Source organism: Phocoena sinus, chromosome 5 (genome assembly GCF_008692025.1).
Source record: "Phocoena sinus isolate mPhoSin1 chromosome 5, mPhoSin1.pri, whole genome shotgun sequence".
NCBI classification, from domain to species: Eukaryota; Metazoa; Chordata; class Mammalia; order Artiodactyla; family Phocoenidae; genus Phocoena; species Phocoena sinus.
In genome coordinates, this window is record NC_045767.1 from 72,393,983 (window position 1) to 72,419,757 (window position 25,775).

Below are 25,775 nucleotides of genomic sequence, written 5' to 3' on the forward strand. Positions count from 1 at the left end.
GTGATATAAATCTTCTGGAATTAGATAGTGGTGGTGGTTATACAACATTGTAAATATACTGATACTAAAACCCACAGTATTGTGCTCTTTAAAATGGTTCAAATGGTGGTTTTTATGTGACCTGAATTTATTCTCAATAAAAGAAATTTAAGAGAAAATACAGGCACAACATGTAAACAATATACAGATGAGAATTAAAGGTAAAAGGAGAAATTAGAAACCAAAAGGAAGGAATAAAACAGAGTGGAACCAAAGCTTATGTGGAGGTTGGTTCTCACATCAGCATGTACAGCAGAAACTGAATATAATCAAAATTAGCCTTGAACATTCCACAGAAGACATGGCCATACTATCTCTGGATAAGTCCAACACAGCATCAGCAAAAATGTCCACTAGCACTGGAAGTTATATTAGTTAGCTTTTGATGAGAATGACCATCACCAAAAAACCCCACTCCATAACTACTAGCATAAAAACAATAAAAATGTATTACTGCTCCTGATTCTGTTGTGTGGGCAATTCGGGCCTGCATGTCTAGGACGGCCTCACTCACATTTCAAGCACTTGCAGGCTATCAGCCAGGAAACCTCACTTCCCTTCCATGTGGTCTCTTCAACAGGACAACCTGGATTTATACATGTAGTTCTCAAGGTTCCAAGAGCAGTAAGAGAGACCAAGCCCCAATACACAACACATTTCACGTCTCTGAATGATTTACCTTTGCTATTATCTCAATGGCCAAAGCAAGTCACATGGCCAAGCCCAGATTCAGAATTGGAGGTGATTCTTCAAGGTGGAGTACGTACGGGGAAAGGAGTTATGGAGGACTTTTTGCAAACAATCTAACAATCTAGCAGAGAGAAAAACAGATTTTTGGTTATTTGATTTAGTATCAAAGTATCAATAGTTGGTTTGGACTCAAGGGACAGTTTGTGTGAAAAACTTATCTTTAACCACTAAAATCACACTTGGCACTATGAGATGCTCATGGAAAAACCTTGGCAGACTAAGACAAGGGAGAGGGAGGTTCCTGCATCTCCCAGTGCACACACCCTCTGGGGCATATGCTCCCAGAGTAAAATGGTAAATAGAAGCATGGACACTCTTTAAATTGTTGTTTCTCTAAAAATAGAGCTACCATATGATTCAGCAATTCCATTCCTGGGCATATATCTGGAGAAATTGTAATTCGAAAAGACACATGCACCCCAATGCTCACTGCAGCACTATTTACAATAGCCAAGACACAGAAGCAACCTAAATGTCCATCAACAGAGGACTGGATAAAGAAGATGTGGTACAGGGGCTTCCCTGGGGTGCAGTGATTAAGAATCCATGTGCCAATGCAGGGGACACGGGTTGAGCCCTGGTCTGGGAAGATCCCACATGCCGCAGAGCAACTGAGCCCGTGCGCTGCAACTACTGAGCCTGTGCTCTAGAGCCTGTGAACCACAACTTCTGAGCCCGCGTGTCACAACTACTGAAGCCCACGCGCCTAGGGCCCGTGCTCCACAACAAGAGATGCCACCGCAATAAGACCACGCACCGCAAAGAAGAGTAGCCCCCGCTCGCCACAACTAGAGAAAGCCCGCATGCAGCAACAAAGACCCAATGCAGCCAAAAATAAATTAATTAAATGAATAAATCTATTTAAAAAAACAGAAGACGTGGTATATATATACAATGGAATAATACTCAGCCATTAAAAAAAGAAAAATAATGCCATTTGCAGCAACATGGATGGACATAGAGATTATCATACTAAGTAAGTCAGAAAAAGAAAGACAAATACCAAATGATATCACTTATATGCAAAATCTAAAATATGACACAAATGAACTTATCTATGAAACAGAAACAGACTCACAGACTTTGAAAACAAACTTATGGTTACCAGGGGCTTCCCTGGTGGCACAGTGGTTGAGAGTCCACCTGCCGATGCAGAGGACACAGGTTCGTGCCCCGGTCCGGGAAGATCCCACATGTCGCGGAGCGGCTGGGCCCATGAGCCATGGCCGCTGAGCCTGCGCGACCGGAGCCTGTGCTCCGCAATGGGAGAGGCCCCAACAGTGAGAGGCCCGCGTACCGCAAAAAAAAAAAAACAAAAACTTATAGTTACCAAGGGAAAGGTGGGGGGGTGGATAAATTAGGAGGTTGGGATTAACATATACACACTACTATATATAAAACATAATCAACAAGGACCTATTGTATAGCACAGGGAAGTCTACTCAATATTCTGTAATAACGTATATGGGAAAAGAATATGAAAAGAATGGATATATGTATATATATAACTGAATCACTCTGCTGTACACCTGAAACTAGCACAACATTGTAAATCAACTATACTCCAAAATAAAACAATAATTAAATTTTTAAAAAATGGTCCAAGCTTTTAAAAAAATGTTGCTTCTTTCTCTCTTTTCTTTGTTAACTCATAGAGTTTAATTCCCGTAAGTTGAACGCACAGATGCTACAAGGCTACTACACACTGATAATCAGAGCATTAAATTTGGAGCTTCTCAAAATCCAGGGGACGAAGGATTACATAATGCTTCACAGAATAATAATTTTTTATAAGATACACAGCAGTTGATCAAAAGAAAAACTTTCCCTGTCATTAAATTCTAAGGACAAACTAGTTTATAGGATTATAAAGGACAATGAAAGATGTTACATGATACATCTTCAACAGAAATTTGGGCAGAAATTATAAAAACATTCCTCACCTGGCTATTTCTTATAAACACTTGATAACAGCTTAGTAAATAAAGCCTGATAAAAGCATTTCTCTCTGGGCTGAGCTAGACAGGTTTTCTTGTTAACTCAAGAAACAAGAGTACAGTACAGAATTAGGTAAATAGAAATGATCCTTGGGCTACAACTGCTAAACACTATCTTCTTTTTTTTTTTTCCCCAAATCAAAAGAGCTTTTATTGCATCTTTAAAATATCACAAACGAGGGGCTTTCCTGGTGGCGCAGTGGTTGAGAGTCCTCCTGCCGATGCAGGGGACACGGGTTCGTGCCCCGGTCCAGGAAGATCCCACATGCCGCGGAGCGGCTGGGCCCGTGAGCCATGGCCGCTGAGCCTGCACATCCGGAGCCTGTGCTCCGCAGCAGGAGGGGCCACAGCAGTGAGAGGCCCGCGTACCGCAGGAAAAAAAATATATATGTATATATATATATCACAAACGAGTCCGAAAATCATTTGGCATCTTGCTGTTTCTATAGCCTGACCACTCAGATCTTATTCATCAGCCTGCTGAACTGTTCCTTTTTCAGAAACATAGATACCATCCAAATTTTTTCTGATATTCTTGTTTTTAACTGTTGTGGCTTGCTGAATCAAAGCAGCTGAATTTGACACAAGTTCAATGTCATTTCCTTCAATAACCAACTCATCTTTCTGGGCTTGAGATACTGAGTAAGCAATGCCGGGCCTCATCCAAACCCCGCAGATGTATTTTTCACCCAAAAAATTTTGGATTTCAACAAGAGAAACATTCTCCTGAATAACAGCATTGATGGGGAAGTGAGGAAGCACAGACCTCATCCAGTAACAGAAGCCCAGTATAACACCGTTGATCATGTTCTGTACGTGATTACACATCGTGCGAACAGTCGCCAGTTCCATTCTATTTCCCCACCATTTGTCAACCTGGAGCCTCTTCTTTTTCTTTCCAAGGAGACTGAGTTCTACACTAATGTGATTTAAGTCCCTCCACAGGGTGCCTCTAGGGCCCTTCACAATAACTGTGCATCCCTTCAAAGTAATGACATTTCATGGAATGTCAAGTCTGATGGCTGAGAATAGTCTTCATTCTCACAGTAGATGCGGCAGAGTGTTAAACACGATCTTAAGTTCATTTTCAACAAAAGTTGAATGAAATTCAGTTTAAGACTTACTCTCCAACATGTGACAGAAATGTAAATATTACATTAATGATAAAATAATCAATATATTTGTTGTAAAAATGTTTGAAGGCTAATAGGTACCACCTTTCTGACAGGCCAAGTATTTTCAGATATACCCTCCTGCAAGACGTAATGTAACAAAAAACAGCAACAGTTCCAAAGATCTACAGCTTCACATTAGAAACATTTAAATTTTGAGATTCTGACTTCATCTGATTTACGTCTTGCTTCTTGACTTCATGATAGTTCTGCTAACTTTGAATTAACAGTCCTCAGACTGCTATATATAAGAATTACTAAGACCCTAGCAGATGTCCTTTTCAGTATTATTTCCACCAAATCAGAAAGCTGTAAAAGGCAGAGTGGCGACAGATGTGGCTCTCAATTCACAATATGAATTGGATGAGTAGACACCAATAATTTAAACGAGTGAAATAGCAAAGCAGATTCAAAGCAAGTGGACAAAAAATCTTCCAAGGCTGTAAAGACACTCTAAGACAGGGTACTGCGTTTCTTCACACCGCCATCCTCACCCACCACACACAAAGCACAGACCCCAGGAAGGCTGATGAAAACAGTTGCTTCAATACCACCAAATGTACACTTAAACTTAAACAAAATACATTTAAAATTACCATTTATTAAATCTAGTTGCTTTACATTATACTTTCCAATTGAAGTAACAGTGGCTTAAAAAGCATAAAGGGCAAAACTTCTACCTCTCAGCTGGAATTCCAGAACACGTGCCTGATCTAGGATCTACTGAATTGATCAAAACATCAAGTCATACTGGTATAGGAACCTGGATGAGGAAGTGGCACGTTCATTCACATTCCCTTCTTAGCTCTGCCCAGGACCTGCCAAACTTGCTACCCATGTCAAAATCTAAGAAACTGAATTTATCAGCTTTTCTACCATTTTAAGAAAAACTGAACACCACCAAAAGAGACAGAGTAGTTCCAAAGAGGTCTCTCCTCTACAACAGAAGTTGAATGAGCCCAATACAGAGGCATTCAGTCTGCCCAGTGTCACAACAGAACTCATATTCTTCCCTACCCTGGAGATGGCTGAAACTGTTCCAGTGGTAAATATACGTCTTCATTCCAAAATGAGAAATAAAACACAGCACCCAAGTACACACTGACTAAGTTTATTCTAAATTCTCAATCCCATCCTCTCTTGCCATTTCAAACATTTCTGGCCTACAGTTTCCCCCTCTTCGGTGCACCTGTTCCTTCTCTACTAGATCATCCCCTTTGGTACAGCAGCATCACTTACGTTCCCAAACATAAATCTTTGCCATGACCCACGTTCACCTCCAGCTGCCATATCACTTCTGAGTCCCTTTACAGCAAAAGCTCTTGAAAGACAGGATTAGGGTTGCTGTCCCTGCTTCTCAATTCATGTGCTTTCCTCAAACTGCTCCAGTTGGGCTTCTGTCTCCATCATTCTACTAAGACTGCATTTGTCAAAGTCACCAAGAACAGCCTTGTTGCCAGACCCAATGGTCACTTCCCAGTTCTTGTCTCTCCCAACAGTGTTAAACACAGCTGACCATTCTCTCCTTGAAATGCTTAGATTCTCTTGGTTCTCTGGGACACCAGAGTTTCCCGGATTCTTCTCCAATCTTAGAGTCTGCACCTTCTCGGTCTCCTTTGCTGGCTTCTATTTTCCTGCTTTACTTCTAAACACCGGTGCACACCAGGGCTCTATCCTGGGCTTGCTTTGCTTCTTCATCTATACCTCCTCCTCAGGGGCTGCCTCATCCAGCTGGATGGCTTGAAATACCATCTATAGGTTGATAACCCTGAAAGCTACATCTTTAGCCCCGTCCCCAAGAACCTCAGATTTATATATTCAACTGCAAACCTGACATCTTTGACTATCTAACAAGTATCTCAAACATAACATGGCTAAAACAGAGTGCTAGATAGTCCTCTAAAATTTGTTCTTTACCTAGTCTTTACTATCTGAGTAAATGGCCTTACCAGCTGCCCAGCTGCCCAGCCAAAAATCTAAGAGTTATCTTTGATTCATTCCTCTCTCTCATACCTCAATTCTAATCTATCAGCATGGTCTTCAGACTGTACCTCCAAAATATTCTAAACTTGAATATTCAAGTCTCTACTTCGCTTTTCTCCCATTAATGCAGTAGATTGATTGCACTAATGGCCCTGATTTTTCATGCCTCTCTGCATTTTTTCACACCTCTCTGTATCCTTGCTCTTTGACAATGCCCTCCTATACTAACTGTGGATGTACTCTTGCAACTTGCCTTGACCAATGGGACAGTAGCAAATTTGACACAAGCTAAGGATTAAAAAGCTGATTACTCATTTCTACTTCCTTTTTGCTTCTTTGTGATCACCATGAGACTATGACTGGGCCAGCCTGAGAATAAGCCCAGGCTAGCCTACTAGAGGGATGTAACATAAACACACAGAGGAGAGCAAAGTTGTCCCAGTTGTCTCAGCCGAGGCCATCCTAGATGGCTGACAGCCAGCTGGCCCTGCCAAACACATCAGGAAAACCAGGCAATATGGCAGAGCTACCTACCTGACCGACAGCTGATCATAGACAGGGGGAGGCTCAGTCAAGATCAGCTGAGCCTGGCCCAGAACGGCAGAACTACCCAACCATACCACTGACTCAAGCAAAAATAAATCCTTATTCCTCTATGCCACTAAGTTTATGGGGATGTTCGTTGCATGGCATTACTGTGGCAATAACTGACACAGCCACCATCATCCCTTGTCAGGACTACTGTAGCATCCTCCTACTAGGTCTCACTATTTCCTTCCTTATCTTCTTATAATCCTTACTCCATTCATCAGTCAACACAAACTTTTAAAAACATAAATCAGCTTATGTCCTCAGTCCTACTTGAACCCCCTAATGGGCTCCCTGCACTCAGACTAAACATCTCTTAACTTAGTACATCACCTACTTGTCCAACCTCATCTAGTACCACTCCCTCCCTGACCCACTATGCATCCACACCAGCCTTCTTCCTGTCCTTCACACACAGCAAACTCACAGCATGGGGAGGCCTTTGCGAATCATGTTCCCTCTACCTAGAAAATCACTCCACCTGTTCCCTCTTGCTCACTCTCTAACCAATAACTTCTTAAAACTCATATTTCAGCCTAAATGTCACTTTCGCAAAAAGGTCTTCCCTTGACCACACAATCTAAAATAGATAACCAGTCACTCTGATTAAATTAAAACAGGGATTTTAATTTTCTGCATGATATTTATCACTATATGACACTTCTATTGTTTTTAATTGTGTGATCTCCCCACTGATTGTGAGTTCCACACAAGCAGGAACCTAGTCTGTGTATTCACCACTGGATCCTCAGCTCCTAAAATAGTTCCTTCACATAGTAAGTACTCACTAAATACTTGAAGAATGCTACCTGACATGGAATAAATAAAAGATCCGATCCTTTCTGAGATCAGAGGGGTATTTTTTTCATATTTGTTTTATTTATTTTGTTGCGCCGGGTCTTGGTTGCGGCATGTGTGCTCCTTAGTTGTGGCCGATGGGCTCCTTAGTTGCAGCCTGCAGGCTCCTTAGTTGTGGCATGGGAACTCTTAGTTGCGGCATGCATGTGGGATCTAGTTCCCTGACCAGGGGTCAAATCCGGGCCCCCTGCATTGGGAGCGTGGAGTCTTAACCACTGCGCCACCAGGGAAGTCCCTGAGATCAGCTTTTTACAAAGAGAAAGAGCCAGGCAAGCTGAAATGGCAAGAGAAAAAAGACAGACTGATTCTGAGAGGAAATTTTAGAAGCAAAGAAAAAAAATAAACTCACCTAATATAAAATGAAGTTAAGCGTGTGGACTCTAAAAACAGCCCAGAATGGAAGCCTGGCTCTGTTCCTTCCTAGCTGTGTAAACATGGATACACCACTCACCTCTCTGAGCTTGTCTCCTCATCTATAAAATGGGGTAATAATTACTACTTCCCAGAGTTACTGTAGAAATTAAATATATATAAAGTGCTTAGCGCAGTACATGAATCACAGTAATTACTCAACATTAGTGATGGCAATGATGGTGGTGGTGGTGGTGATACCTAAATCAGCCCTGCTATTATTGATGAAATTAGCATAATCCATAGTATCTCACTCAACCTGTTAGTCTACCTAATTTTTCTTCAGTTTTCAGGCATTCCAAATTGTCCCTTCTCACCAAGAATGGAATGAGCGCAGGACCCAGAATCCGAAGAGCTGGGTTCTGGCTCTGGTTCTGCCACTAACTAGCTGGGTGACCTTGGGCAAGTCACCAACATCCCAGACCTGAAAGTTATCTTGTCATCAGCTCTGTCCATCCCCAAAGCAGAAGGTGCTGCAGGAAACATTCTGAGAAGAAGTGGAGGTACTGGTGTTAATGCAGAGACAGGGATGCAGAGAGACAGGCTGGCAGATAATCTGCTCTGCTCCACTGCAGACCACAAACAAGAATATCTAAACGCCTTACCTCAAAGCTTCCCAAGCTGTTCCAGAACCCTCGAAACCTGTTAGATTACACCAGACCGTAATCTCACAAGGGCAGGGACATGGGCTGATTTTATTCTCTACTGCAGGACCAGTGGCCCAATTATACTATCATAGTCTGTGTTTACTTCATGCTTGCTGAATAAACAAATATATTTGGGAAAATCTGGGTTAAACAATGTCAAACTGGTTCCTTGTGCGCATTTCTCAAAACCTTCAATACGTGAATAGGCTCTGTGAATCATACAGAATGCAGTATTTCCCACCCTTATTTGATCATAGAACTCATTCTACTTCCCTTGAATCTGATTAACCTGATTAACATCTCCAAGAGTTGTAGTGTTCTATAGAACAGTTTGAGAAACATCTTTAGCTTATTTATTTATGTTTTTTTTAGCCATGGCTTGCAGGACCTTAGTTCCCCAACCAGGGACTGAACCTGGGCCCTTGGCAGTGAAAGTGCAGAATCCTAACCACTGGACCACCAGGGAATTCCCAAGCTTACATAATTTAAGTCATTTTTACCATCATGAAATAAACATCTTACTCTTTATACATAAGGTAATTGAAAGGCCAACTACTTTGATTCACATCTAGTATGCAGCTGTTTTCCCCCAGCATCCTACACTTTCAAATCACCTGTCACCAGGCACGGCCTCAATGTCTCCCATCTCCTAAGCAGCAGACGTTCTGCCTCGTTTCTCTGCCCTGCTCCCTGAACCCTCATAACCAGTCTGCTCTGCAAATCCTCCCACCTTTTCTTCCACTATCCCTTCTCTTTTCATCCTCAGTCTTATTATGGTCTTCCTTCAACTGCTTTAATTACTCCTCTTCTTTTTATAATCAACCCGACAGAGCTTCAGTCTTGTAACTTACAATATCATCCTATGTCTGAAAACTTCAAAGTACTCCTCCCTTTAATAATAAAGGCTGGGGCTTCCCTGGTGGCGCAGTGGTTGAGAGTCTGCCTGCCGATGCAGGGGACACGGGTTCGTACCCCCGTCCGGGAAGATCCCACATGCCGCGGAGCGGCTAGGCCCGTGAGCCATGGCCGCTGAGCCTGCGCGTCCGGAGCCTGTGCTCCGCAATGGGAGAGGCCACAACAGTGAGAGGCCCACGTACCGCAAAAATAAATAAGTAAATAAGTAAATAAATAAGTAAATAAGTAATAATAATAAAGGCTGGTGGGGACCTCCCTGGTGGCGTGGTGGTTAAGAATCCATCTGCCAATGCAGGGGACACAGGTTTGAGCCCTGGTCCGGGAAGATCCCACATGTCGCGGAGCAACTAAGCCTGTGTGCTACAACTACTGAGCCTGCGCTCTAGAGCCTGTGAGCCACGACTACTGAAGCCTGCATGCCACAACTACTGAGCCCACGCACCTAGAGCCCGTGCTCCGCAACAAGAGAAGCCACTGCAATGAGAAGCCCGCGCACCACAACGAAGAGTAACCCCCACTCGCTGCAACTAGAGAAAGCCCACGTGCAGCAACAAAGACCCAGCACAGCCAAAAATAAAACAATTAATTTTTTTTAAAAATTATAAATAAAAAATAATAAAGGCTGGTCCTTCGCTTGCATTCTCCACACTGGATCCTCCTTAGGGTTATTCCTTAATCTTAAGTACATATAATCATGTCAAATCCCATCTGGGTTCCCTCTTCCCATCCTACCATTTATTTCTAAGAGCTCAAGCAACTAAACGTTTTCACATCCCCATGCCTTTGTCTGAGTTGTTCTCTCTGTCTAGAAGAGTACCTGTTGAAATCCTACTCATTTTCTAAGGTCCCAATCATAGGTAATCTCTTTTATGAAGTCTCCCTTATATCCCACTCTGGCCACAATTAGCTACTCCTTTTAACTACCTCAAGGCTACTGCACAACTTACCACAGACACAGGAAGTTAGTTGTACATATGAATGCAGAGATGGCAGAGCTGGAAGAGAAGACCACGAACCAGGTGAGTCTATCAAGCAGAATGACCAAGAGGTTGGTGACAAAAGGAGAAACCAGAAGGGTATTTGCATGAATGGCTTGAACGCTAAAGGAGAAAGGGTTTTGGTAAGACCTGGAAGCAGCAAAGGGAAGCCACGAGAAGGCTACAGCAGAGAGAGCTGCAGAAACGGGAGTGTTTTCACTCTGTGAGACGGCTGGGGTGTGGGAATATTGATTCACAATGGAACAATGCCCTCAGAGGGCCACCGGAAAGATTTGGGAAGGAAGCCAGTAGAAGGATGGAAGCTCAGAATCACAGGGCAGTTGAGAGTACATAAGTAGACAGCTGATCAGAAAGGCTGGGAGCCAAGGAAACTGGGGATAAGAGGCAATGCCTTAGCCTAAACTGGCTGAGATCCCAGACAGTGTCAGGGGCCAGATGAGTTAAGAAGTCAACAGTCTTTGATCAACATTCAAAAGTACACTGATGAGTAATTTTTCTAATGTCTGCAAAGAACAGATTTCCCTAGTGTTCCACTCATGGCACAATCCTTATCCCTGTGGGTTGGCTGTGCCATGGGGGTAGCGGGTTGGGGGGAGTATCAGGGAGGGATTCGGTTGGGTGTGGTATCTCCCTTCACTAGGACAGGGCTCACAGACCAGAAAGGGAAGAAGCAAGCTGAACATGTACAGAGTTTACAGGGATCAAAGATCTCCAGGCATGGGGCAGACAACAGTAGGCACCAAGGCCCAAGATGTAGTGAGCTCATCCAAAGGGTAGACAGAGAATGGCAATGAGGAATGCAAGACAAAAATATCTTCTGAAAAGTCTGTCTATTAGGCAGGGTTTTCAATTGCAAATAATTAGATTTAGGTACACAACAGCAGCAAAAGGAATGTATTAACTCACATAACCAAGAAGTCCCGGAAGCTTCAGAAACATCTGAATCCTGGGGTTCAAATGATGCTGTCTGTGCTCTCACCACCACTCAGTGCTACTTCTCACTGCATGCCAGCCTCATTCATTCTGTCCTACTTCACATAACTTCCTCCATGTAGTGGAAAGATAGCCACCAGGAGCTCTATGCTATATCACTCCAGCAGCCAAAAACTCCCAGAGGAAAAGAATGACTCCTCTCCTAAACTGGAGCAGAAAAGGAGCCTGACTGAGTAAGCCTGGGTCATGTGCTCACCCCTGAACCAATCACTTGGTCAGATGGACAAGGCACTTCTCAGATTGGCCAAAGCTGAGTCACATGACCATCCCTGGCATTGGTGTCAACCCCACCCAAACCACATAGATTGTGGACAGAGATGTTCCCCAGAGGAAGGAAGTCTGGGCAAACAAATAATAAGTCTACTATAGACAGTGTGGTCACTTGTCAGTCAGGCGCCAGATACCAAAAAAGAAGCCCAGTCTTGCTGCTTAAGCACAGAAGGGCTTTGAAGTCAGACAGAACTGGTTTTAAACTTTAGCTCTGACACTTACTAGCTGGGTGACCTCAGGTAAATTACTTAATTTCTCAGCACCTCAGTTTCCTCCTTATAAAATAGAATAGTACCTACCTTCTAGAGCTGTTTGGAAAGATTAAATGATATAATGCACATAAACTGCTAAGCACAATGCTTGACATAAAGTGATCAGTAAATGGTAGCTATTATTAGTAATAATAACAATCATGACAATTATTATTTAGAACAAGGGTGAGCTTGAAGAGTGAGCTGTGACTCGGTGAAAGAGAGAGCCAAGTCAGCACTTGGATAAATCATCCCTGGGTCAAGATTCATTAAGGGCAACTCAGGATACAATACAGGGTCCCTGAATGAACTCTAAGATGACAATTAAAATCAATAAATGTATTGAGCACCTATTATGTGCCAGGCACTGTGGATACAATTATGAATAAGACACATGGCTCCAAGATAACCTACCATGAAAAATGACTATGGCTTCATGACATTATTTTGCGGGGAGGAGAAGTTGACTGAAGCTGCTTCCTTACTTTCAGCCATAGGCTGTGGGCACTGGAAAAGTGCTGAGCATACATAAGAATGATGCCTGGGGCCAACTGCTGGAATGCTAGGAAGGTATAAAAGGACTACAGTCACAGTCTCCCCTCCTCAAAAAAAAATGCCTTTGCATGAACTAGGAAAAAGTGTCTCTTCCTTTAGAAAGTTTACTTCCATCTTCCAAAAAATTCACAGTAAACAAATCTACTAGATCTTCCATGTAAATGACATATCCCAGAGTTTTGCAGTGTATAACCTGCACAACTGTACATGGTAGGCAGAGAATATGACATGGGGGCTGAGAGGGGTCAAGGGATAGGGTGGGGATGGAGAATCTGGGAGTCCCCAGGCCTGTGGAGACAGAGAATAACTTTTGCTATGGAGCTACTCCATTCAATATGGTAGCCACTCTCCACAAATAGCTATTAAGCATTTGATATGTGGCTAGTAAAACTGAGGACTAATTTTTTTTATTTTATTTCATTTTAATTAATTTCAATTTAAAATGTAAAACTGAAGTGGTGTAAATATGTTTCCATTAACTTTGTTTGGTTGGACTACATTTTACTTTATCCACTGCAGTGCATAAGATATTCTATTGAATTGCATTGTATTGCAATGTATTGTACTATATCGTATTGCGCATATCAAGCTCCTGAGTTGTTTCTGGTATCTCATTAATAATTTTTATATGATTACATGGTGAAATTATAATATTTTTTAAATATTGGGCTACAGGGCTTCCCTGGTGGTGCAGTGGTTGAGAGTCCGCCTGCCGGTGCAGGGGACACGGGTTCGTTCCCCGGTCCGGGAAGATCCCACATGCCGCGGAGCAGCTGCGCCAGTGAGCCATGGCCGCTGAGCCTGCGCATCCGGAGCCTGTGCTCCGCAACGGGAGAGGCCACAACGGTGAGAGGCCCGCGTACCGCAAAAAAAATGTTGGGCTACACAAAAAATACTATTACGATTAATTTCACTTGTTGCGTTTTGCTTTTTTTTAATGTGGCAACTAGAAACTTTTAAATTGTATGTCTGGCTCACAGAATATTTCTATTCACCAGTGCTGCTCTAAAGAAACCTTAGGATCTATAGTGCTAAGAAGCATGGAATGATACCCAGAAGAACTGGTTGTTTTTGGTTTTGTTTGAAGCAGACCTTTATGTTTTCTTCTAGGTTGTCCAACTCTGTTGACCAGGAAGGAAAATAACAGAAGGAGAGGGGAAGAGGGTAGTTCAGTGTGGATAGCTCAGGAGAGCTATCAGAGTACACTCTGGAGTCGGACTGTATTGTTCTGAACTCTAGCTCCACCATCTAACCAAATTCCCCTGAATCTCCCTGGGCTTCAGGCTCCTCATCTGTAAAATGCTTAAAATAATTTTGCCCACTTTATAGGGTTGTTGGGAGGATTAAATGAGATAATCCAATGTAAAAGGTTTAGCATGGAGCCTAGCACATTTATGTGCTCAACTAACTATTGGGGGCCACTGGGGCATTATTTGGGAATAAAGAAGGTGCAAATGAATGGTCTCCCTGTACCATGCTCAGGTTGCCATGGTATAAGAGGGCACACCCTGTCCACATGTCTCCTCAGCATTTATCTTTCTAGACCAAAGAGTTGGACAGGAGTCTACTTTACTCAATCCTCTATGCTTTGATTAATATGTTGGCTTTTTTCTAAGTGCATTATGTTTTTAAGGTACATTGATGAAACTATCTTAGATGCTGAAGGATTATGAAAATGGGTAAGGTGGTATTTCTGAATTGTGTGTAACAACAGCTAAGATTTAACTAGCTTTTTTGTTCCAAATCCTACACTGAATCAATGTCTTCAGTTAAGAGTTTACAGTAATATCTGAATCTCTTTCTTGAGTAAAAACCAGAACGTCCATCTGCATGTACAGATGGACTCATTTTACCTAAATGCATTCTTTACCTCTTCCCTGCCATTTTGCATAAACTTGAGACCAGCAATTTGGCTTTTTAATGTCCCAAAAGGTTCCTGTTGACTGTAAACTTGGAGTTTACACTGTGTACTCCCTCTTCTACATGTTTTATTTTAAAAATAGTTTACTCACGTTTGTAACCTGAGAAATGTCCATCTATGCTTAACCTTTGTTCTGTCTTCCAGTCCCCTCCATATTCCTGACTTTTTTTTTTTTTTTTTGCGGTATGCGGGCCTCTCACTGTTGTGGCCTCTCCCGTTGCGGAGCACAGGCTCTGGACGCGCAGGCCCAGCAGCCACGGCTCACGGGCCTAGCCGCTCCGCGGCATGTGGGATCTTCCTGGACCGGGGCACAAACCCGTGTCCCCTGCATCGGCAGGCGGACTCTCAACCACTGCGCCACCAGGGAAGCCCCTATTCCTGACTTTTAAAAACATTTCTCCCAGCCTCCCACTGACTCAATTTATTTAATAGCTTTTGTGTGGAGTCTTTTCAAAAACACTTGGAAAATCACAGATTATCCCTAACTTCCATAATCATTTAAAGTTCTTCAAGAACTCTAGTGAATTTGTCAAACATGATTCCTCCTTACAAAGGAGTAACCTAGCCCCCCAAAAGGTTTTATCTGTTTAAAAACTGTAAAATCCACTTTCCCAACAAATACACTTGTGCAGAATTTATTTTAGATTCCACTTGTTCCACAAAGTCCAAGAAAAATTCCACAGACATTACATTAAATCTACCGTCTGATTCTCAAGAAGCCATTATCCTCTGTGAGGCTCACTTTTCTCATCTATAAAATGGGCATAATATAGATGCCCTTTGCTAAATAGAGCAAGCCATCTCATTACTCATGAATGTATATAAAACACTAGGAAAAGCTCAAAGTCCTTTACAAGCATTAGGCCATGAATCGTTCTGAAGTGGACTGTTAATTAGGTGTGTCATTATGCTTTGTTTAATAGATGGAAAACCTAAGGCATGGGAACACAATACCATTTAATAGCTAACTTAAAAATCTAGCCCAGGCTTTAAACATTAGTCAGAAAGATGTCAGGGGAAAAACCTGAATAGGAATTTCACTCTGCTCTAGTTCTTTATCAAGAACTACTATATTATTGCAAAATTCTCTCCAGTTACTGGTTGCCCTGCCCCTCCTACTTTCTCATGCAGTCCAGGAATGGGGAAATGGTGGGAGAGTTGTAATTCCCTACTGAACATATAATGCCTTCCCCCGCTTACAGAAAGGGTCATGAACCCTAGACCAGGTACTAAGGACAAATGTAGTTTCACAGATACCATAACAATTTCTCCACGTTTTGTTACTGATCCCTGGAAACTTTCCCTATCACACATCCAACAAAATAAAATGAGGCTATAGACATTTATCAAAAGAACACAGCCTCTGCAAATGAACCTGTCAGGTTACTCGGGCTTTATTGTCTAACCTACAACTGGTCAGATACATGGCATGGCCTCAGTAACTCCCAATAAACCTTATGTCTTCACACAAAGGAGATACTGTAGATCCAAAAGGTCAAAAAAGAGGTAATGGAAACTTTATATAACTTTATATAGCCAGTGAGTTTTTTCAAATTATTATTTTGTGTCCTTCTGACATTGATTAACAGAAACAAGAAATCCTTTAATCCCAGAGTGGTATTTTGAAAAATATTTCCCAAGGAAACAATCCCCAAAAGGGAAAAACATATAGCAACACTACTTACTTAAAAACAAAAACAAACAAACAAAAAAACATATGTCCAACAACTGGGGAGTGGTTCAAAATACCATTGTATATTAACATGAAAGACTGTTACCAAGCTATTAAAAATGGCAATTTTTCTTATAAGAAAATGTCTATTTGGAATATTGTTACCAAAGAACATTATGCCTGAGCTAATTATAACCTCAAAAAGTGTGTGTGTGTATATATGTGTGTGTGTATGTGTAATATGTGTATATATATACATATATACATATACATATATTTATATAAAGATTATAGAATTTGGAGTTACATAAACGGTTGCACACAATGCTCCTTAGGTTAATTATCTTCTAGAAAGGTGCTAAAGATTTGTAGAAAGTCAAATGATGATAAAGATGATGGAGAGGGGGTTCACCAAGAGTCTCTCTGGAATAGTTTTGGGGTCATTTTTAATCTCTTTTTTATAAGCTTCAATATTGTTTCAATTTTTTAACAATGAATAAATTTCTATAAAATGACTTTTTTTTTTTTTTAATGATGGCAGGGAGAGTCCAAAGAGCACACTGAGAGCTGGGGAATCACAGTGGCAGGCAGAGTTCTATCCTTTGTCTGGGGGAGGAAAGGGGGTTGCATCACCACCTCTGAGCCCCAAAAGCCTTCAGCTATGATTCCAGAACCTATGAACAAGAATTCTTTAATGCAGTGCTTCTATAACTGGTTTAAATATGTGACAAATAAGTTGACAATACTTAAAAAAGAAGAAAAGTAAAAAGCATTCATAAATTTACATATATAACAGCATTCATAACTCAGTTAAATTGTATTTCTGTTTCTCTACATGGTTAAAGGATCAAGCATTTTTAGCACTCAAAGCAGGAAAATAAAAAAGAAAGCCAACTGCCTTCTGTGAAACAAAAATAACCCCAATGGTAAAAACTAACTTTACTGCATGCTTAAATTATATTTGCAGAAAAATAAACTTTGAAATCACTACTTTGCAGGGAAAAAAACCCACGATTTATTTTTGGGGGTAGTCATGTGGAGCTCTCACAAGTTGTGGTTGAAACCTAATACTGGGAGATACATGAGGACATCAGAGTTTCGGAGGAAATACCTAACAGAAAGACACTGCTGGAACTCTTTTCAGGATGAAGAGAAGACATGAAAAGTTTTCCCCGTTAAATCAGGCTAGAACTTCAAAAAAATTAAAGGTAGAGGGAGTAGGATATTTGAGGAGGAGTTCTACTTTATAAGCATTTCATGTAGTATATGACAATTTAAAGTCTTTCATTTTTATACTCTATAGCTAAGCATTTCCAAAACTCTCAACCTTAAAAAATAAATGGCATGTAGTTACGAAAGGAAAAATATATCTAATATTGCTGAAATCCAAAGACATCTTCTTCTTTTAGAAACGTAACACTTAGCAGACTAGAAAACTAATCCGCACACACCTCCCTCCCTCTTCCAAACCCACTCTTCTTTGCCATAAAAATCAAGACAGGGCTTCCCTGGTGGTGCAGTGGTTGGGGGTCCGCCTGCCAATGCAGGGGACACGGGTTTGAGCCCTGGTCCGGGAGGTTCCCACATGCCGCGGAGCAATGGAGCCCCTGCGGCAAGGCCGCTGAGCCTGCGCTCTGGAGCCCACGAGCCACAAGTACTGAGGCCTGCGTGCCTGGAGCCCGTGCTCTGCGGCGGGAGAGGCCGCTGCGGTGAGGGGCCTGCGCAGCGCGGCGAGGGGTGGCCCCTACTTGCCACGGCTAGAGAGAGCCTGTGTGCAGCGGCGGGGACCCAGCGCAGCCAAAAATAAATAAATAAAAAATTAATTAAAAAAAAAAAAAAATCAAGACAATCAGGGCTTCTTCCCTGGTGGTGCAGTGGTTGGGAGTCTGCCTGCTGATGCAGGAGACGCGGGTTCGTGCCCCGGTCTGGGAGGATCCCACATGCCGCGGAGCGGCTGGGCCCGTGAGCCATGGCCGCTGGGCCTGTGCGTCCGGAGCCTGTGTGTCCGGAGCCTGTGCTCCGCAACGGGAGAGGCCAGAACAGTGAGAGGCCCGCGTACCCAAAAAAATAAATAAATAAAAGAAAGCTACACTCCAGGCACTCAGGAGTAGTAATGAACAAAATGAAACAAAACTCTCTACTTTCTCTCCCTCCTGAAAGCCCAATAAAATGACAGTAAAGGGATAAACCCACAAGGATGGGGAGAATGAAAGAAGAGACAACAGTAAAAACATTTAGGTGGGGTGAGGGGAAGCCAAGAAACAACCTGATTTATACCATGGAATCTCAAAATGCTAAATAATTAAAGGCAATTGGACCCTTTGTGGGGAGTGGGGGGACGGGGGCTGATCTAAAATAAAATAAAAATGGAAAGCCTCCTTGGAAAGCACCTGGATCTCCCAGGTCCCTCCAGCCACTCTGAGCAGTTAGGTGATGGCCCCTTCTCTACCCCAGCAAAAACACCTGGAGTTTCTTCCCTATCCCCTCCCCGATAGGAATTACATGAACATATAACTACCCCAGAGAGGGTGAAAAAGAGAAAGTCTCTGGATTGGAGTATGTCAGGCACAGCTCAGGTGTTTTACTGGAAATACTGTGGAGAGGTTATATAACATGCAGATGCTGAGACATTCAGCCTTCTTCTCCACCTCGTTCCCAGATCACTGGCAGCCAGACTCTTCCCACCGCCCAGGAAAAAGACTGGAAGAGCTTTTTCTGAGGACTCTCACCAGCCCAAGAGGTACTAACATCAAAATTTCCCCAAATAAAAGACTCAGCCAAATCACCCAACAGTTAAGTTCCCAGCCAACAAGCTTTTTAATCCCCCACTCAGATGTGAGTAGACAGCCTAGGGTATCAGAAATACAAGGAAAGCCTCTAACATGAAATGTAGAGACCTAAACAAATAAACAGACAATAGCAACTTGGGGAAACTGAGTCTATGCAGGAAGGAGAAAACTTTCCAGGTAAGAAAATATCTAGTATCCAGCCCAAAATATCTAGAATCTGAACAATAAGTTTCTGAAAGAGACATCACAAAATAGAGAGGAGGAAATTTTCAATGAGATAACTCAAGAAAATTTCCCAAACTGAAAGATGTAGATTTCTGGATTGAAAGAACCCAGCACAATGGATGAAAAGAGATCCATACCACAGCACACACCATGAAAACTCCAAGATTGTGGAGGCCAAGAGAAAATTCTACAAACTTCCACAGATGACACAGCAGGTTTGTAACCTGTAGACAGGTTACAGGCAATCAGAACAATTCTGAATTTCTCAACAGCAACACCACAAGCTAGAAGGTGATGGAACAACGCCTTCAAAATTTCCATCCTGGAAGTCTACACTCAGACAAACTATCAATTGTTGTGGAAAAAAAATATTTTCAGGCACTTACTGAAAAATGAGGGACTTCCCTGGTGGTCCAGTGGTTAAGAATCCGTCTTCCAATTCAGAGGATGCAGTTTTGATCCTTGGTCAGGGAACTAAGGTCCCACATGCCACAGGGCAACTAAGCCCACAAGACACAGCTAGAGAGCCCACGTGCTGCAAACTACAGAGCCTACACACTCTGGAGCCCACGCATCACAACTAGAGAAGCCCAACCTCCACAACTAGAGAGAAACCCGCATGCCACAACGAAAAATCCCATGTGCCACAACTAAGACCCGATGCAGCAATAAATAAATAAATAAACAAACAAAAACAAGGATGATTTTTTTAAAAAAGAAAAATGAATAGACAAAATATGAATAGATAAAATAAATAGGAAGGAAAGCAGACATCCTGTGCATCCTTTACCAGAAAATTCCTTCAGAATGGGGCTATACCAAAAAAAAAGGAGTCTACAAGAAAGAAAGAGAAAGGCATGTACTACAGGTAACAGGAGATCCAATACAGAGAGAAATGATGGGGATCCCCCCCCAGGATGACAAAGGGAGGTCCTCAGGGTGACATCTGTGCCCCATGTGTAGAGGGCAACCAGTCCAGACTAGAGCAAGCCAGGAGGCTCAGGGACAGTTTCTTTGGGGAAAATGGAATTGACAGAATACCTGACTCATCTGAGGTAAGAATTAGAAAACTGGTCAAAAGTTTTCGGTTGAATTAATGATGAGTACATAAGAAACTAAGCCAATGAACAAACAAAGCAATTACTGACTCCAAGAAAAAGAAAAAGTTGTGCTTGGCTTGACTATGAATGTTAATCTAACCAAAATTACTGTTTAACTATTGCAAGGATGGGAAAATAGGGAAGCTGTGGTTAGGCTGGGGGTTAGAAGAAAAAAGAGAGCCAAGTCATCACCTTCCACAGCAGGAAGTCAACAGATAATGCTTCCAACTGAAAAATTACGAGTATCACTTACAAGCAATAAATACCAAAATAACCAACTCGAAGAATCACAAGTGTTTGGTTCTGGAGAGGGAAAATGCAACTTGGATTAAAGGTTTAAAACTAAAACAAGGGCTTCCCTGGTGGCGCAGTGGTTGAGAGTCCGCCTGCCGATGCAGGGGACACGGGTTCGTGCCCCGGTCTGGGAAGATCCCACATGCCGCGGAGCGGCTGGGCCCGTGAGCCATGGCCACTGAGCCTGCGCGTCCGGAGCCTGTCCTCCGCAACGGGAGAGGCCACAACAGTGAGAGGCCCGCGTAACCCAAAAAAAAAAAAAAAAAAAAAAAAAAACTAAAACAAGAAAAAAGAAGAAAAGAACAAAACAAAAATCATATTGACTTCTATGCTTTTTTTTTTTTTTTTGCTTTTGCTTTGTTTCCCTAATAACAATTTGGGAAAATTCCATCCTTGTTTTCCCTAAACAAACAAAAAAAAGTCAGGGACTTCCCAGGTGGTCCAGTGGTAAAGAATCCACCTTCCAATGCAGGGGACTGGAGGTCGATCCCTGGTCAGGGAACTAAGATCCCACATGCCGCGGGACAACTAAGCCCACATGCCACAACTACTGAGCTCGTGTGCCACAAGCTACACAGCCCACGTGCTCTGGAACCCGCATGCCACAACTACAGAGCCCAAGCGCCCTGGAGCTTGCGCACAACTAGAGAGAAGCCCACACGCCGCAAGGAAGATCCCGCATGCCACAACTAAGACCCGATGCAACCAAAAATAAATAAATAATAATATAAAAAGAAAAGAAAATGTCATTTTCTACATCTACACCATGTAGCTGTGATCATCTGAGCTCTGAGCTGTCAAATATAGTGGGAAAGTTAATAGTTATAATCCAATCCAAGGAAGGACAGGTTGAGCTAGGGCAGAGATGCAAAGGCAAGCCCAGGTGGAGGCAAGTTTGGAGGTGAAGCCAACTACTAAGCTTCTCTCTTCTGGGGTTCTTTTTAACAAAGCTATTCTCACAGCATAATCACCTGGGACAGGGTAATTTTAGAACTGGCAGTGACCATGGACCAATTTCACTCCTTTCTAACAGACTCCAATGCCCAATTTATGACCCTAATACAACCAAGGCAGCTAGCCTCCACAGCGGTTGATCTGGGTTCAACTTCAGTTACTCCACTTTGCCTGTGTAGACTGGATAATAGGAGAGCACAGTAAGGGCTCTGAAGCAAGTGACACTGTCATCAACAGATACTTAGCTGAGCATCTATGCACCAGGCTGAGGATCAACAGCCCTGTCAACTCTGTGGACCAAGTCTCCCTGCCCTGAACAATAAGATGATTCTCCCTAGGAGGGGGATCCCATGAAGGGGTGGAGTGGGGTGAAAAACCAAGGAGCTGGAAGAGCTGGGCTGGGGAAGGGAGGCACCAACCAGGTCAACCTGGAGGAACCTGTAGACAGAGGTGTGCCTGGAGGCCCAAGGCCCAGGATGCCAGCACTCTGCATACACAGAGGAAGGCAGAGAGACCAGCAATTCTTCCCCAAAAGCAAAAAGTGGCCAGACACTACCCACAACCCCAGCAGCCATGCTGTCGAGGGTCAACTTAGGGAGCAAAGGTTGCCATTCTCTGAGCTTCATTCTGACTTGATAAAACACAGCCCCTGCCCTTGAGTAACCAGCTGCTGAGAAAACAAGATGAATTTTTTTTTAATTTTTTATTTATTTTTGGCTGTGTTGGGTCTTCGTTGCTGCGCGCGGGCTTTCTCTAGTTGCAGCGAGCGGGGCTACTCTTTGTTGCGGTGCGCGGGCTTCTCATTGCGGTGGCTTCTCTAGTTGCGGTGCACGGGCTCTAGGCACACGGGCTTCAGTAGATGCAGCACGTGGGCTCAGTAGTTGTGGCTCACGGGCTCTAGAGCACAGGCTCAGTAGTTGTGGCGCACAGGTTTGGTTGCTCCGCAGCATGTGGGATCCTCCCAGACCAGGGCTCGAACCCGTGTCCCCTGCATTGGCAGGTGGATTCTTAACCACTGCACCACCAGGGAAGTCCCAAGATGACTATCTTCATAGAGAATAAGTAGGTAAACAGGTTGACAGTGCTAAAGCATATATTAATATTCTATATTTTTTCCTATCTGTAAAGGTGTGAAAATTCTAGTTCAAGGACCCATGTGTGGTGGAGCACTGCAAGGATCCGCATGTGTTTGCAACACTTGCCCTATACAGTTCTACAAACCAAAATGTACACAACCTCCAGGAAGAATCCAGATCATTAACATAAACACAATGCAGTAAGCGCCTAGAGCTGACAAGAGAATATATGGATCAGATTAATTGGAGTATTGGGAAAGTATAAGTTTTTCCTAAACAATGAAAATGTACCTAAACCAAAAAAATATTTTCAAATACATAATAAGAATATTATACACACTTTTCTTTTCTCCATATAAATCATGACACTCCATACTACATGTGATTCTCGCCAGCTGAGCTACCAGCATCACAAACCAACCTGCTAAACTTATTTGGGAAACCCACTGGTTTGTTGGGGCTGTTTTCTCCTCTCCAGCTCTTCAGGGGAGAATCATCTAGAAGCAAGTAAATTCTCAGAATTTCCTAAGAGGAAAAAATGGGCCCTCACTGAAAAAACACAGGGTATATGCTCAAAACACTTAACTATTTTGGATAAGCTCCAAACCCACTTGGCCACCAGTCATCCTGTTGTTCCAACTTAACAATGAGATCTACCCTTCGAATCAAATCTTCCTGTTTCCAAAGAATGGCAATAGATGAGATTGTTTCCGAACCTGATACACAGCAACGTGTTATTCTTCCATGAAAACAAAACCAAAAAATCAAATCAAAAGGAAATTTAGGATCCAAGGGAAAGCGCACACCCCCAAGGCAAGGCCCTAGTTTTCCCAACACAAGTATTCACCGAATCCCTGTTATCAAGATTCAAACACAATTTCCTAGACTAAAAATGTGAGGCTGGTGGGGCGAGACGCTCACACACGTGCAACTGTGGAAAATCTCTGTAGATGCTGCCAACTTTCAATCAAGACTGCGCCGCCGCCCAAGCAGAGAGGAGGAATCAACTTCCCGCGGGGCAGCTGGGAAGTGAGCCCAACGTTTAACTTGCTGTGGGACGGCCCGCGTCCAGGGACCCAAGAGGAAAAGGGACGGGTGCTCCTCGGGAGAAGCCGGCGCCGGAGCCTGGGAGGCGGAGAGGCGGAGGCGGCCGCCGGAAGGCGCGGATACGGCGGGACGCGCACCTGTCTCTTCGTGGTCCGCAGTGGACAGGTCCTCACCTGGCGTGGCGCACCCTCACTCACGGCGGCGCGGAGGAGAGAAAATCCTTTCTGGTTCCACGAGGGTCCGTCTCTGGGCTTGTGGAAGCCTCCTCTCGCCGCGCGCATCCTCGTCCCCACCCGTTCCCTCCCGGAGTGGCGCAGTCCCGGGGCCGCCCCGCCGGCCCGCGGCGCCCTTACCTGGCTGGAGCGCGTCGGCTGCGCAGAGTCCGGGAGACGCTGAAACCGGCCGGCGCCGCGGAGTCCCGAGCCTGGCGTCCCGGCCCCGCCCCCACTCGTCCCGCCCCGCGCGGCCCAGAGATCGCAGGCCCCCGATGGCTCCGCCCACACACACCGAGGCCGGCGGCTACAGGTTCGCACGGGTTTGCTGCGGTTCTGAGAGTGGCGGCCCGAGTGGCCCGGATGGGCCTCCAGGCTACCCCGACCCAGTCGGAGTTTCCGGCAAGTCGCGGGAACGTCCCTGGTGTTCCTGGACGCCGTGCTGGGCCTCCTCCTTCACCCCTCACCCCAGAGAACTGACCCGCGACGTCACGGACACCCCCAGCCCATGAGAACCCGAGCAGTGCCACCTGTGGGTGACCGGGGACTCTTGTCGCAATTAGGGACCGCACCTCCCCTTCCGCTAAATGGTGGCGAACCAGGTGGGTGACGCGATGCGGTGGAGCGAAGCAACGAGTTTTACCAAAAGAGTAAGTCTTTTCACTGCCAAACCTGAAGCAGCAGAGCGTATCTGATACACTTACGGGTCACATGGCCTCCCTAGTCCTGTAGTAACATTTTCTTCATTCACTGTAGGGTAGAAAATTGCCCTTAGGTAACTTACTGTATCCCGGGAACTCTTTCAAGTACATTACCCGTATGAACATTTCTATGAAGTATATGTTATCAGAATTTCCCATTTTTATGGAGGGTGAAAGTGAGGCACAGAGAAAAACAACCTGCCTAGTGTCACCCAACTAATAAATATAAAAGCTAGAATTCAAATCCCCGTAGTCAGCGTCCTGATTTTGAGCTCTAAACCAGGGGCCCCCCACCCTCACCCCCCCACCCCCCACCCCCGGCTGCAGACTAGTACCAGCCTGTGGCTGTTAGAAACCGGGCTGCACAGCAGAAGATGAGCGGCAGGCCAGCTAGCAAAGCTTCAAATGCCGCTCCCCTTTGCCCACCGCCTGAACCATCGCTGGCTTTGCCGCCTGAACCGTTCCCCCCATGGCTCGCGTTACTGCCTGAACCATCCCTCCTCATCCCTCCACCTCTCTACGCCCACCCTCCACCCCCCGAAAAACTGTCTTCCATGAAACCGGCCCCTGGTGCCAAAAAGGTTGGGGACCGCTGCTCTAAACTACTGCTCTCCTGACTTACAAAATTTGAGTGTCCACCATGTCCCATGAACTGTTAAAGGCCCGGGCTCTGCCCTCAAGGAGCTTTTAGTCTAGTTCAGGGAGAAGGACAATCAGTCATCACTAAGCAAGTGAAAAATGAAGCCATTACACATGTGAGAAGTGTCCTTACTAAAATCAAGTAGGTGATGGTGTTGCGAGTAATGCGGATGGGGAGGCCACAGATCTAGTTGTCCTGGAGGCTTCTCGGAGGAGGTGACAGTGGAGCTGGGAGCTGAATGGTAGGCCAGGCAGTCAGCCTGAAGATGAAGCAAAGGGAAAGGCACGTGAAATAATCATCATCCTACTTCATGCTTGTTGGAGACCTAAAAACATGCCTTCCTATATTATCTCTCTTTTGATCATACAATAACCCTGAGAAGTCTGACAAGATTCCATTTTACAGGAAAAAAATAATCTAATGATTAATGATTTGCCTAAAGTCATACTACTCCTTAGGAAAGGGTTGGGAGGGGAGGGGAAGGATGGGAAGAGCACACAGGTGTGAACCAGGGCTTTCTGATTCCAAATCCTCTTTCACCCAGGTGATGATTATGGCCTGTCTCAGGAAGAATCTAGTAGTTTTTCTTTTGTGATCTTGCCTCCTCCCAGCCCCAGTTTCTTCTGCCTCCTGTTGACTAATTAACATAATTTCCCCCAGGGCAGGTGTTCTTTGAGGGAGCAGATGTCAGGAACCTTCTGAAAGGATGCAAAACGT

General features: G+C 44.0%; 1 protein-coding gene and 1 pseudogene across 5 annotated transcripts in view; both read right to left on the reverse strand.

Moving 5' to 3' along the window:
• The window catches only part of TEC (tec protein tyrosine kinase), a 160,947-nt gene extending 135,655 nt beyond the window's left edge, over positions 1-25,292 (reverse strand). For 4 of the 5 annotated variants that reach the window (XR_004350023.1, XR_004350022.1, XM_032632692.1 and 1 more), the window contains exon 1: positions 23,859-24,256. The gene's annotated coding sequence lies outside the window, so the exon portion shown is untranslated. Of the gene's footprint in view, positions 1-23,858; positions 24,257-25,190 lie in introns of those variants that run through there. The other variant, XM_032632693.1, reaches the window with a different exon arrangement.
• LOC116754245 lies at positions 3,252-3,825 on the reverse strand (annotated as a pseudogene).
• Positions 25,293-25,775: the final 483 nt, after the last annotated feature.